We start from the raw sequence: 16161 nt of genomic DNA on the forward strand, positions 1-16161 counted from the left end.
CTAAAGCTTAAGAGGGTGTGAATGATGTTGAATGGGTGTGAACAAAGATGAGCTCTTCACTAGATACCAAAACATTCAAAGGCCATTTTCTCAAAAATGAGTTTACAAGTTGATAAACATTCAAAGCAGAATTACTTTCCCATTGATCCTCAAATGCAGTGTATGATATACCATTTTTTAGCTCTGCATCTCTACTTTTATCCAATGATAAATAATAATAATTTTGCTACATAGACCAAATCCAGGTGGTGAGTCACATATGTAGGTACTCCTTCAAGACCGTTGGAAAATAATTCCAGGTGAAGCTGGTTGAGAGATTGCCAGAGTGTGCAAAGCTGTCATCAAGGCTACTTCTAAGAATCTCAAATTTAAAATATATTTTGATTTGTTTAACACTTTTTTGGTTACTACATGATTCCATATGTGTTATTTGGTAGTGTTGATGTCTTCACTATTATTCTACAATGTAGAAAATAGCAAAAATAAAGAAAAACCCTTGAATGAGTAGGTGTCTACAAACATTTGCCTGGTACTATATGTAGAGGAGAATGACATTTGACTTTCCTGGATCCAAGGTTGTTTGGCTAAGACAATACACATTTTGAATCGTTCCACTGGCAACATCTGTATCATAATAGTGAGCTCTAAAAGTATTTGGACATACACATTTGGCTTGTTCTGGCTCTGTACTCTAGCACTTTGGATTTGAAATGATACAAGGACGGAGGTTAAAGTGCATATTGCCAACTTTAATTTGTGGGTATTTTCATCCAAATCGGGCGAAACGCTTAGAAATTACAGCACTTTCTTTGGATTACACACATTTTGGAGTCACTTTTCTTGTAGTAGTGTTTCGAAACATATTCTATTCTTATTTACAATAAAAGCGACTCCAAATTGACACAAGCGTTATTTATCATTCATTTCTATTGGGAACAACAACAAAAAATCTGAAACACATCCAAAACAAACAGCAAATGAAAGTTTGTAGAGTCACAAGGTGCTATGAATATGGGACCAAATACAAATGAATTTGTCCAAATACATTTTGGTCCCCTAAAATGGAGGGGACAATGTACAAAATGTGAAGTAATTTACTTTTGGATCTTACTGTATGTTTACAACACGTCAAACAAGAGAGTGCTTCGTTTGATATAGAATGGCAGTATCATTAGTGCTATGGTTTTCCAGATGACATTGATTGGAACAAAGACATGACACTGTCCTTTACACATGGTCTGTTTTCTTTGGAGGATTGTATCATTTTATAACTATGAATTTGGGCTGTACTATTATGATTATATTTTACATTTAGTTAAGTTACCTAAAATGTATTCCATACACCTGCTGCTAAGGCAAAGATTGATGATTGACTGCAGCCACCATTAATATCAATCATTATTTATAGGACCACATTAAAACACATGAATCATTTAGCACTTAAGCGCCAAGGTCAAAACGTTCAAATCTTTCCAATCTTTTCAATCTAAATGACAAGGTCAATGCTATTCCCTAATCTTGGATGTCAGGTCGTTTACACTAATTCTCCAAAATGAGGTCTGTTGGGGGAAGACAACATGGCTAAGTCCCAAATGGCCCCCATTCCCTACATAACACACTACTTTTGACGAGACTCCATGGGCACTTGTCAAATGTAGTCACTAGATAGGGAATAGGGTGCCATAAAGTATTGGTCCCACGTTTCATGAGTTGAAATCACCCCGCTGTCACCCCGCTCCTCCGCTCTCTCCACTGGCTTCCAGTTGAAGCTCGCATCCGCTACAAGACCATGGTGCTTGCCTACGGAGCTGTGAGGGGAACGGCACCTCAGTACCTCCAGGCTCTGATCAGGCCCTACACCCAAACAAGGGCACTGCGTTCATCCACCTCTGGCCTGCTCGCCTCCCTACCACTGAGGAAGTACAGTTCCCGCTCAGCCCAGTCAAAATTGTTCGCTGCTCTGGCCCCCCAATGGTGGAACAAACTCCCTCACGACGCCAGGACAGCGGAGTCAATCACCACCTTCCGGAGACACCTGAAACCCCACCTCTTTCAGGAATACCTAGGATAGGATAAAGTAATCCTTCTCACCCCCCTTAAAAGATTTAGATGCACTATTGTAAAGTGGCTGTTCCACTGGATGTCTTAAGGTGAACGCACCAATTTGTAAGTCGCTCTGGATAAGAGCGTCTGCTAAATGACTTAAATGTAAATGTAATGTAATGAAATAAAATATCCCATACATTTTTCATACCCACAAAAACGTATTTCTCTCAAATTGTGAACACAAATTTGTTTACATCCCTGCTAGTGAGAATTTCTCCTTTGCCAAGATAATCCATCCATCCACCTGACAGGTGTGGCATATGAAGAAGCTGATTAAACAGCATGATCATTACACAGGTACACCTTGTGCTCTGGACAATAAAAGGCCACCCTAAAATTTGCAGTTTTGTCACTCAACACAATACCACAGATGTCTCAAATTGAGGGAGTGTGCAATTGGCATGCGGACTGCAGGAATGTCCACCAGAGCTGTTGCCAGATAATTGAATGCTAATTTCTCTACCATAAGCCACTTCCAATGTCGTTTTAGAGGATTTGTCAGTATGGACTCACAACCGCAGACCATGTGTATGACATTGTGTGTGCGAGTGGTTTACTGATGTCAACATTGTGAACAGAGTGCCCAATGGTGGAGGTGAGATTATGGGCAGGCATAAGCAACAGACAACAAACACAATTGCATTCTATTGATGGCAATTTGAATGCACAGAGATACCGTGAGAAGATCCAGAGGCACATAGTGCCATTTATCTGCCGCCATCACCTCATGTTTCAGCATTATAATGCACTGCCCCATGTCACAAGGATATGTACACATTTTCTGGAAGCTGAAAATGTCACAGTTCTTCCCTGTCCTGCATACTAAACAGACACATCTGCCCAACGCATCACCGGAGGCACACTGCCTGCCCTCCAGAACACCTACAGCACCCAATGTCACAGGAATGCCAAAATGATCATCAACGACATCAACCACCCGGGCCACGGCCTATGCACCCCGCTATCATCCAGAAGGCGAGGTCAGTACAGGTGCATCAAAGCTGGGACTGGGAGACTGAAAATCGTCTTCTATCTCAAGGCCATCAGACTGTTAAATAGCCGTCACTAGCCGGCCTCCACCCAGTACCTTGCCCTGAACATAGTCACTAGCTGGCAACCACACGGTTACTCAACCCTGCACTTTAGAGGCTGCTGCCCTATTTACACAATCATGGAATCATTGGTCACTGTAATAATAGAACACTGGCCACTATAATAATGTTTACATTCTTTTTTACTAATTTCATATGAATACAGTGCATTCGGGAAGTATTCAGACCCCTTGACTTTTTCCACATTTTGTTATGTTACAGCCTTATTCTAAAATGGATTCAATGTTTTCCCTCATCAGTCTACACCCAATACCCCATAATTACAAAGTGAAAAAAGGTTCAGACATTTTTGCAAATGTTTAAAAAATAAAAAACAGAAATACATGATTTACATAAATATTCAGACCCTTTGTTTATGAGACTCGAAATTGAGCTCATCTTTATCATTTTTCAATTGATCATCCTTGAGATGTTTCTATAATATGATTGGAGTCCACCTGTGGCAAATTCAGTTGATTGGACATGATTTGGAAAGGCACACACCTGTCTGTGTAAGATCCCACAGTTGACGGTGCATATCAGAGCAAAATCCAAGCCATGAGGTCGAAGGAATTGTTAAGGGAGGGCCTTGGTAAGGGAGGTGACCAAGAACCTGGTGGTCACTCTGACAGACCTCCAGTGTTCCTCTGTTAGATGGGAGAACCTTCCAGAAGGACAACCATCTCCACAGCACTCCACCAATCAGGCCTTTATGGTATAGTGGCCTGAGTGCCAATCGTCACATCTGTAGGAAACCTGGCACCATCCCTACGGTAAAGCATGGTGGTGGCAGCATCATGCTGTGGGGATGTTTTTCAGCGGTAGGGACTAGGAGACTAGTAAGAATCAAGGGAAAGATGAATGGAGCAAAGTACAGAGAGATCATTGACGAAAACCTGCTCCAGAGTGCTCAGGACCTCAGACTGGGGAAAAGGTTCACCTTCCAACAGGACAACGACCCTAAGCACACTGCCAAGACGATGCAGGAGTGGCTTCGAGACAAGTCGCTGAATGTCCTTGAGTGACCCAGCCAGAGCCCGGACTTTAACCCGATCTATCATCTCTGGAGCAACCTGAAAATAGCTGTGAAGCGACGCTCACCATCCAGCCTGGCAGAGCTTGAGAGGATCTGCAGAGAAGAATGGAGGAAACCCCCCAAATTCAGGTGTGCCAAGCTTGTAGCGTCATCCCCAAGAAGACTCGAGGCTGTAATTAAATGCCAAAAGTGCTTCAATAAAGTACAAGAGTAAAGGGTCTGAATACTTATGTAAGACATTTCAGGTTTTCATTTTTATTAATTTACAAAAATGTCTAAAAACACAACTCCACTTTGACATTATGGGGTATTGTGCGTAGACCAATGACTTATGACACAAACACACAGAAACACAACAACATGTGGGAAAAGTAAAGGGGTGTGAATCATTTCTGAAAGCACTGTCAGTGACGACCCACTAATCAATGTTGTCCTATAACTGTGTATTCACACTTCTATTATTACGTTAGTCTTAGAACTAATACTTTTTATGTAATCCACCTAAATGGCTATAAAACACTTGCAAAGAAACCATGACATATTCTTGCAGTAATAGAGAGCAATACAAAACACAACACAACACTTCTTCTCCACGGTAGTGCACTTGGGGGCGATATTCTAATCAATATGTACAGTACAGAATGTAGTCAACCATATAGCATGCAGAACCTGGGGACATGTTTAGTCATGTTGTCCTTCCCCCCACTTCCCACAGTCCCCACACTTGCCACTGTATTCCACCCCAACTACGACCTTGGTTCCTTCCTCCCTACTCCCGATCCCTTCCATCCCTGAGCCTTTGGCATTCGTTGTACACATACAGGTCATGTCTCACAGCCCAGTGCTCTGCGTGTCGCAGCTAAACCCAGGTGCGGGATGTGTACAGCCCCCCTAGCAGTGCTTCTCTCACTGCTCTAATCATTTTGTGGACAGATCAAGGGCAGTACTCAGTCACTGCTCACTGACAGGCAGGACAACTGAGTTCATGCACGCCAAAAAAAAATCCTCCATAAAATGCAAAATTGCAATTGGAAAATAATGTCTCACACTATCTTAGAATGTGTTTCTTCCACATTATTACATATTGATGCATACAATATGGTCTGCGTTGTTGCAATTTCAATGTTCTCTCTCCAAACAGGGGAGCAAGCACAGGTTTGTTTATTTCTAATAATAAGAGTCATTGACAAGAGTAAGGATCAGAGGGACTCTGCTGGGCCCTGCTGTTAAATGAGGTCCTCTGACACTAGACTTCTGGACGCTTAGTATTGACAAAAATATCTTCCTTCAGGCATTGTGGCTCCATGAGTGGAGGCTCTAATAATTCAGTCCAAGGTCCCTTCTAGCTCACTGAAACGTAGCAGCTTTACGCTGACAGCAAGACTAGGCAATGTGAAACATTTATGGATTAGTCATTAAGGGTTATTTGGAGTTCAGATACATTTATTTATTTTTTATTTAACTTTTCTTTATCCAGGTTAGTCAATTAAGAAGAAATTACTTTTTTACAATGACTTTCTGAACACTGCACACAGAACTCACATACATCATTAATTGATGTGAGACTTTTGAGTTAAGTTTTACTGCAGCTGTACAAAAACTAGACTCTGATCAAGAGAAAAGGAACCACCATAGAATGTTCAACAAAACATTTTGAGTGACGATACAAATTCTTCTACTTCAAATAGCTCTTTTGGTTAAGTAGCAACACTACTTATCTACTGTACCTAACCCAAAATCCTTGGGCCACACTTCATGTTCCCAGCACATACTGTCAAACATCTCAGATAATTTCCGGGCAATCATGTTCAGGTCTTTATCTTCATCATTATCTGAAAGTGAATCAAGTTACTCAAACCACTATAACTGGTGGAAATCGAAACCGCCCTCAAAGGTTCACCTGACATCTGGGCTTTGTCCTGATTGGCCAAGAACTTTAACATTGGAAAGTGTCACACTACATGTGGATCTCCTTTTCAGATAATGATATTATAGGCCATTAGACATAGGACAGGAGATGACTAGAGCATCGGGCTTCACATTATCAAATCAAATTTATTTAAATAGCCCTTCTTACATCAGCTGATATCTCAAAGTGCTGTACAGAAACCCAGCCTAAAACCCCAAACATCAAGCAATGCAAGTGTAGAAGCACGGTGGCTAGTAAAAACTCCCTAGAAAGGCCAAAACCTAGGAAGAAACCTAGAGAGGAACCAGGCTATGAGGGGTGGCCAGTCCTCTTCTGGCTGTTCCAGGTGGAGATTATAACAGAACATGGCCAAGATGTTGAAATGTTCATAAATGATCAGCATGGTCTAATAATTATTATTACAATAGTTGTCGAGGGTGCAGTTGGCTTTTCATAGCCGATCATTAAGAGTATCTCTACCGCTCCTGCTGTCTCTAGAGAGTTGAAAACAGCAGGTCTGGAACATGTAGCACGTCCGGTGAACAGGTCAGGGTTCCATAGCCACAGGCAGAACAGTTGAAACTGGAGCAGCAGCATGGCCAGGTGGACTGGGGACAGCACGGAGTCATCATGCCAGGTAGTCCTGGGGCATGGTCCTAGGGGTCAGGTCCTCCGAGAGAGAGAAAGAAAGAGAGAATTAGAGAGAGCATACTTAAATTAACACAGGACATCGGATAAGACAGGAGAAGTACTCCAGATAACACAGACTGACCCTAGCCCCCCGACATATAAACTACTGCAGCATAAATACTGGAGGCTGAGACAGGAGGGGTCAGAAGACACTGTGGCCTCATCCGATGATACCCGCGGACAGGGCCAAACAGGCAGGATATAACCCCACCCACTTTGCCAAAGCACAGCCCCCACACCACTAGAGGGATATCTTCAACCACCAACTTACCATCCTGAGACAAGGCCGAGTATAGCCCACAAAGATCTCCGCCACGGCACAACCCAAAGGGGGGCGCCAACCCAAACAGGAAGATCACATCAGTGACTCAACCCACTCAAGTGACGCAGCACTCCTAGGGACGGCATGGAAGAGCACCAGTAAGCCACTGACTCAGCCTATGTAATAGGGTTAGAGGCAGAGAATCCCAGTGGAGAGAGGGGAACCGGACAGGCAGAGACAGCAAGGGTGGTTCATTGCTCCAGAGCCTTTCCGTTCACCTTCACACTCCTGTGCCAGACTACACTCAATACTTTGACCCACTGAAGAGATGAGACTTATAGGAGAAAGCCCTGCTTCCAGCTGTTTGCTTGGAAATTCTAGGGACAATTAGGAGGTGTGCGTCTTGTGACCATAGTGTAAGTGTAGGTATGTACTGCAGGACCAAATCGGAAAGATAGGTAGGAGCAAGCCCATGTAATGCTTGAACCTTGAAATCAGCCCTTGCCTTAACAGGAAGCCAGTGTAGCACTGGAATAATATGATCAAATTATTTGGTTCTAGTCAGGATTCTAGCAGCCGTATTTAGCACTAACTGAAGTTTATTTAGTGCTTTATCTGGGTTGCCGGAAAGTAGAGCATTGCAGTAGTCTAACCTAGAAGTAACAAAAGCATGGATGAATTTTTCTGCATAATTTTTGGACAGAAAGTTTCTGATTTTTGCAATGTTATGTAGATGGGAAAAAAGCTGTCCTTGATACAGTCTTGATATGTTCTTCAAAAGAGAGATCAGGGTCCAGAGTAACGCCGAGCTCCTTCACAGTTTTATTTGAGACGACTGTACAATCATCAAGATTAATTGTCAGATTCAACAGAAGATCTCTTTGTTTCTTGGGACCTAGAACAAGCATCCTTGTTTTGTCCGAGTTTAAAAGGAGAAAGTTTGCAGCCATCCACTTCCTTATGTCTGAAACACAGGCCTCTAGCGAGGGCAATTTTGGGGCTTCACCATGTTTCATTGAAATGTACAGCTGTGTGTCATCCGCATAGCAGTGAAAGTTAACATTATGTTTTCGAATGACATCCCCAAGCAATAAAATATATAGTGAAAACAATAGTGGTCCTAAAATGGAACCATGAGGAACACCGAAATTTACAGTTGATTTGTCAGAGGACAAAACATTCACAGAGACAAACTGATATCTTTCCGACAGATGAGATCTAAACCAGGCCAGAACTTGTCCACGTAGACCAATTTGGGTTTCCAATCTCTCCAAAATAATGTGGTGATCGATGGTATCAAAAGCAGCACTAAGGTCTAGGAGCACGCGAAGAGATGCAGAGATGCCTCGGTCTGACGACACTTAAAGGTCATTTACCACCTTCACAAGTGCAGTCTCAGTGCTATGATGGGGTCTAAAACCAGACTGAAGCATTTGGTATACGTTGTTTTTCTTCAGGAAGGCATTGAGTTGCTGCGCAACAGCGTTTTCTAACATTGTTGAAAGGAATGGAAGATTCGATATAGGCCGATAGTTTTTTATATTTTCTGGGTCAAGGTTTGGCTTTTTCAAGAGAGACTTTATTACTGCAACTTTTAGTGAGTTTTGTACACATCCGGAGGACAGAGAGACATTTATTATGTTCAACATAGGAGGGCCAAGCACAGGAAGCAGCTCTTTCAGTAGTTTAGTTGGAATAGGGTCCAGTATGCAGCTTGAAGGTTTAGAGGCCATGATTATCTTCATCATTGTGTCAAGAGATGTAGTACTAAAACACTTGAGTGTCTCTCTTGATCCTAGGACCTGGCAGAGTTGTGCAGACTCAGGACAACTGAGCTTTGGAGGAATACGCAGATTCAAAGAGGAGTCCGTAATTTGCTTTCTAATGATCATGATCTTTTCCTCAAAGAAGTTCATGAATTTATTACTGCTGAAGTGAAAGCCATCCGCTCTTGGGGAATGCTGCTTTTTAGTTAGCTTTGCGACAGTATCAATAATACATTTCGGATTGTTATTATTTTCCTCAATTAAGTTGGAAAAATAGGATGATCGAGCAGCAGCGATACTCTTTGATACTGCACGGTACTGTCTTTTCAAGCTATTCGGAAGACTTCCAGTTTGGTGTGGCGCCATTTCCGTTCCAATTTTCTGGAAGCTTGATTCAGAGCTCGGGTATTTTCTGTATACCAGGGAGCTAGTTTCTTATGACAAATGTTTTTAGTTTTTAGGGGTGCAACTGCATCTAGGGTATTGCGCAAGGTTAAATTGAGTTCCTCAGTTAGCTGGTTAACTGATTATGGGATTAACTCACCATCACATTATGTGATGGTGAGCTCTGAAGAAGCAAGGTCCCTTTCCAATTATGTAAATGGTGGCAGGCCTCTCAATCAGATGCCTTCCATATCTCACAGCTGTAGCTGATTGTTAGTTGAGGCCCAATATTTATTTCACAGTCTTGTGTAAATTAAGTGAAATTAAACTGTGTCTCTAGTTCCAGGCAAGCATGATAAACACAATCTCAAAAGCTCTATTTGTGGACAGTTGTGTGTATTCATGGATGCCAAGGGAAAACAGGCTTCCCAAAAACACTGACCAAGAAAGTAAAATGTTTCATAATTTTCCTTCAATTCGCAAGAAGCTGAAAAAGTGTTGAAGCTGAAAAAGTGGAGGCAGCTCCTGTTTTCTTTGAATGTATCTCACTGGAGAAAGCATTTGAGCAACCAAAACTGCACCCCTCTGTCCCTGCATGTGTAGCCAATCTATCTGATGCTGTCTGGTCAAGAAGAGCATGAAATTGTTGACACCCATAGCATTAAATGCAAGGGTAGCCAGAAAGCATTTGGCCTGCCTTGATAAAAAAAAACTATAAAATTACAGCCAATCATCGTTGTGCTAAACTGAGTGAGCTCAACTGTGAATGGTCCTGGTGCACCAAAAAAAAGTTTAAAGGGAAGCCGGTTTGGATTTGGCTTCACACCAATAACATCACAGAGAGCAAAACGTCATTGCCAGAAACATTTTTAATTGTGGCATCTTGTTGTGTTGTTTACATTTACATTTAAGTCATTTAGCAGACGCTCCGGTGGCTAGCTAAATAGCTACCTTTCCTAAATGGATGGAGATAGGGATTTGGACTTCTCCGTACTGGCCCATGATTATAATGGTGATTCTGATCCAACCATAAATTCATACATTGTGACCCTGGCCTGAGAGGATGGAAGTTCAATTTGTAGCTAGATGTAGTAGGCTACTGTTAATTAATTGGCTCATCGTTGCCCATGAAAAGAAGTTAGGCTAGCGAGCAAGCAATTTAGCCAGGTAGCCTAGAACAACAAAAAGTAAAAGCTTGTACTGTAAGACAGAGTCATAGACTGTTTCGTCAACATGAAAGAAGAGGATGGCATGTTCTTTTTCTACAAGAAGGGTGAGTCAACATGTTATTTCTTTTTGCACGAACGCACGCACACACACACACACACACACACACACACACACACACACACACACAGAGAAATCAGAACCATGGACAGCTACAACATATTTAACTTACGTGATTGGAATAAAAAATAAATAAAAAATAAAGTTGTAACTGTATTAGACTAAGCATATGTGATTTGATGATGTTGAAATGTTGAAGCTGAAAAAGTGGAGGCAGCTCCTGTTTTCTTTGTGACTTGCATTCTCCGCGGTTCTAAATCAATAGTTGTTTAGTGGTCTGAAAATGTCAGAAACATTAACCATGCGGCAGGTCATGTAACTGTTTGTTTGTTTTGTGATGAAACAAAGGTTGAATGTATTCTGCCACTGTGTCTTCTTGTCTCGGCCTTAGGCCTATATATCACGGTGGCAAGGCATATGAACTAACATGTTATAGAGAAAATAACACAATTATCAAAACTCAGAGGTTTTAAAAGGCTTATTTTTTGGGGGGGTCAGTGATTTTACCCACACACCCCTACTGTTTGCAGTGCACTTATCAAAGATCGCTCCACTACCCCGTTCTCAGGGAAGCACATCCCTTTACTTTCATTCAATCAGGACAGCTCCTCACTTGCCTGCTCCCTGGCTCCGTTAATGAGATCAGATGGTTCAAGTTCGGATGATATTCGTCTCCTGGATCCTCAAATCAATCAAAATTACCGTATCGCTGAGGCTTCATCTAGGAGACTGACGCTCCTTTTTCAAGGGCTCGGAGACATACCCTGCCGAGTTTCCATGGATACAGACCTTTTTTTTATGGGATGATTGGCATGAAGGGGAATCATTATCCATGTAGACCTTATGTCATTATAAACTGGGGTAGAGAACATTTGAAAACAGTTACACATACCCCTCCCTCCCCGCTCTCTCTCCCGCTGTCTGCAAACAGCTTTGATGCCCCCCCCCCCCCCCCCCATCTCAGTATTTTAAAGCCTGGGGAAATAAGGTCAGAGCAAAGACAGGTGAGCCACAAATAATAACACCGGAGTGAATTTGAGCCCATAGTGAAAAATTATTCACTGGCCTTTGTCAGTGTCTTTGTACTGCACAGATACATAATAAACACAATTGTGTGTGTGTGTGTGTGTGTGTGTGTGTGTGTGTGTGTGTGTGTGTGTGTGTGTGTGTGTGTGTGTGTGTGTGTGTGTGTGCGTGCGTGCGTGCGTGCGTGCGTGCGTGCGTGCGTGCGTGCGCGTGTGTGTGTGTTTGTTTGTGTGCCAGTCATATCAGTCACACACTCATAGCACTGATGGCCATAATGAACATGATGTTGGCTCTTATGTTGTAATCTAACACATTTTGATTGCAAATCCCTGTTGGACACAATGATGTGTATAAACCCTGGATTGCTAAATCTATGTATTGGTCATTGAAAGTCTTCGAAGCTACCAGTTGGCCATATTGGCACTCCCCGTAGAAACAGTGATCCATAGGAATGAATGGAATTCTACAGTATTCAATGAAATGTTTCAAGAACAAAATTAAATTTGGGGACAGTAACATTAGTAATGTAAAAACCTTAGACTTCAGGGAAAACATTTATATATTTTTTATTTGTATGTTTAGCTCACATAATATAATGACAAATTATGCATTAAGGTGTCTGTAATAGAATAACCGTGGCAGAAACTCATGTAGAAATTAATTAATGGCTTTCTATAGCTTCAAAAATATTACTTTAAACAGTGAGGGAGTGCCAAGATGGAGGCGGTGCGGTGGCTTCAAAATATGTACAGTCATCTAATGTACATATTAATCATTGGCTGGGCCCCAAAATCACCATACCAATTGTTTTGCAATAAAATAATGAACAATAAACTAACCATTCCTATTCCCTTTTCCCTGGGCAGGCTGCAATCCTGTTTTCTATTACACTGTAATCGAGAAATAATGTGGCAAAAGAAAGAAATAAGAGCAATTTCTTCACAGATACAAGTATTACTCACTGCATCGGAACATTTGATAATGAGAACAAATGTAGAATATTCAAACTTATTCTCCGTAGGTAGATGACTGTCGTGTAACATACAACAACTACTCTTTGAAGTCTCTGAAACAACGCATGTAACCCTTGGGAATGCAATAAAGAAACTTGAATTTAAAGCACGTCAGTCGTTTGCTCTTCATCTGGGAAAAACGTCAATAACCATTCCAACACATCCACAAGTTGTACATTGAGTCACAAAAAGCAAGTATAATGCTACTTTGCACATACAATATAGATCATAAGCGATCATTGTATTAAACTGGCACACTCTATATACAAAGGTATATGGACACTTGTCTGTCCTGGGTTGCAACACTCACTACCAAGTTCCAAACTGCTTCTGGAAGCTACATCAGCACAATAAGTGTTTGCAGGAACTTCATGAAATGGGTTTCCGTGGCCGAGCAGCCGCACATGCCTAAGATCACCATGCGCATGTTTGATGGAGGAGGAATAATGGTTTGGGCTAGGTCCCTTAGTTCCATTGAAGGGACAGCATACAATTACATTCCACATTGCTTCCAACTATGTGGCAACAGTTTGGGGAAGGCCCTTTCGTGTTTCAGCATGACAATGACCCCGTGCACAATGTGAGGTCCATACTGAAATGGTTTGTCGAGATCGGTGTGGAAGAATTTGACTGGCATGCACAGAGCCCTGACCTCAACCTCATCGAACACCTTTGGGATGAATTGGAACATCTGACTGCGAGCCAGGCCTAATTGACCAACATCAGTGCATGAGCCTTCCCAGAAGAGTGGATGCTGTTACCATAGCAGCAAAGCGGGGACCAACTCCATATTAATGCCCATGATTTTAGAATGAGATGTTTGATGAGCAGGTGTCCACATACATTTTGTCATGTACTGTAAATTTGATTGTGGTGAAACATCAGCCATTTGCTGCTGTAAATGTTAATGTAACAAGAGGAACCAGGAAGAAAATACCCCTTAGTTGCGGAAGCCATCAAATGCTCTCATCTGGCAACTGGAGGACTACTGGGTTTACATCATCAAGACAATCCCCTACCGTTGGGCCCTTAAGCATGGCCCTTAACCCCACAACCAGCTCTACATCCAGGGGCACTGCACTGCAGCTTGACCTTGTGCTCATCTCAACTGTGGTGTGTGCTGTCTGGTGGGTGGGGGGTTGAGAGTGGAGCAGAAGAGTAATTTCCATTGTTTGATGTAACATATGTTGCATTGTATTGTAATGCACCACATCAAATCAATATTTAATCATTCCTGTTTCGTCCACTTTATTGCGACTGTACATGTGTATAGTCTAATTGTTTGATTATAATGTATGCCTGTATCTGCGATGCACATGGAGGGTATATACCTAATTGTGTGTCTGCTCAGACAATACCTTATTAATTATACTTTAGGGGATTAATATAGCCAGTATTGAATTAAGTTTAAATAATTAACCGTTATTCTGTAATGCACTTCCGGAAAGGATTGTGTAAGCTGTTTTGAGAAACTAGAGTAGGATGAGACGCTTCAGAATTCACGTGATGTGCACTACGATGGTCAGCTGCTCTCTGAATGTATACATTTTGCACTGCAGTTTAGGAAAGGTATGAATCACTGAAGATATAATTTGTACAAAGTGAACCTGGCTATCCCCTCCTATACCTTTATAGTCAACAAGAGATACTGCTATGTTTAAATTGCTGTTACATAAAAGCCTCAATATGCTGGTTTATTCATGTTAATGTTGCTAGCTAAATCACCATATTCAAATGAGGATGCCTTACTATTCAGTATCTGAATGAACAAAAATGGCAAGAATATTCCTCTAACAATGGACATGAGCATTTTTCAAAACAGGCCTCACCAAATAACCAAAATTATTAACCCCCCCCCCAAATCTGCTGATGAAACAGAGAGAGACGAGCAGCATTCAGAATAACACCTTGTTTGGCAGGGCTAAACAAATGATGTCATTAGCCTCCACAGTTTAAGAGAGTGGTAATGAGATGCTGGTACTGCACCACACACATGCATCACCACAGGCAGCAGAGTACACAGTATGTACTACACACACACGCAACCCAGGACAGGTCATCTGTTGATTTATATTATAACGTGATTACAGGGCTAGCCCCAGTATTGGACTGTAACTTAGACTCTTCATTACGCTACCCTGAATAATGCAGGCGGCCCTGGCGAGATCTGATGTTTGAATTATGAATGGCCTCTCCTCTAGAGTCTTCGCCTATTTCCCCTGGGGCTTCTCTTTTCCCTGCTAAGGTCGGTTATCCGAGAGACCGAGACCTATCCGAGAAGGCCAGCGATCAGTGAGAGAGGTCCAATTTTTATTTACTCTCTTGACTGTTAGGTTTTACTGAGGCCCCCCGGGGGCGGCCGGTGAAGAACAGTGAGTTGGTGACGAAGGAGTTGGTCAGAGTTAATTGAACATGCCTAGAAACTGGCGCCCCTGTGAAAAGTTCATGAGTGAAGCAATGAAAGACGACAAACAGGTGGGCTGGTCTCTGGTGCAGTGTGTGAGAAGATAAGGAAGAAGAGTTGATTCATCTTGGGTCAGATGCCACAGACATTGAGATGACCTGGTCCAAGGTGGTCACAAAAACAACGGTATTTGTATAAAGCTCATCTGGTCTCAGATTACAAAAGCACAGTGGGTTTCTTATAAAGGCTGCACAACATAGTGCTGGATCAAATGCAGTGATGCAGCCCTATGATTATTATGAGAGCATAAGCAAACAAATTGTAGCTGGTTCCATATTTAGCATAGCATGCATTATTTACAAAAGCATTTTAAACCCAAAAGAATGAATCATACAAAATACTGTCAGCATGGCATATTATCATCTATCCCCCATACACTGTACAAACAACTTCCTCTCTCTATGAGTCAAATATTTCAATACACAATGGTACCCACAGTTAGTGTCCCTGCCTTGGAGAAACACCAAGGTTTACTGCCAGCCAAGTCGATTATTGAATTCAGGTTACTCCCTTCAAAAGGCTCTCTATTTTTCCCCCCAGTGCCAGTTGTGCACCAAAGATCAGTGGCTCTCATTAATAAGGGATTTCACTGTCCTCTTTCATAACAAACTAATTAAATCCCAAGACCTGCCTTGGCTTTGCACCTACTTATTAGTAAATGAGAGAAAGGGAGAGATGGCACCAGCTGGGGGTGGGAGAACAGAGTTGAGCTCACTGTCAAAGAGTGGAGAATGATGCCTCTCAACCCGTTATAGGAAAGCAAAGGCCCAAGACTCAAAGAAAGGATGATACACAGAGTAGAATAACAATCAACATGTTATCGAGCCTGTTGATGTTGCAGAGCTGGCTGAGGAAACAGAGCCTTTCATGGCAGGGGATAGCAATCACCTTATTACCACTGTCATGGTTGTATTGTTCAATCAAACCTTGACAATGGCTTAGTCTGAGATGCTCGCTAAGCCACACTATCTGCGTGTGCCCTACATATTTCACATCTCGTTTTCACAACGGTAAATACTATTCTCCTTAACCAAGCTGTGCTAAGGGAATAGGCCAATCACAGTCTTCTAGTGATTTTATTTCCCCACAAAACCATTGAAAAACAGGAAATGACAGAACTCAAGATG

The sequence above is a fragment of the Oncorhynchus nerka genome, linkage group LG2 (assembly GCF_034236695.1).
Source record: "Oncorhynchus nerka isolate Pitt River linkage group LG2, Oner_Uvic_2.0, whole genome shotgun sequence".
In the NCBI taxonomy this organism is placed as follows: Eukaryota; Metazoa; Chordata; class Actinopteri; order Salmoniformes; family Salmonidae; genus Oncorhynchus; species Oncorhynchus nerka.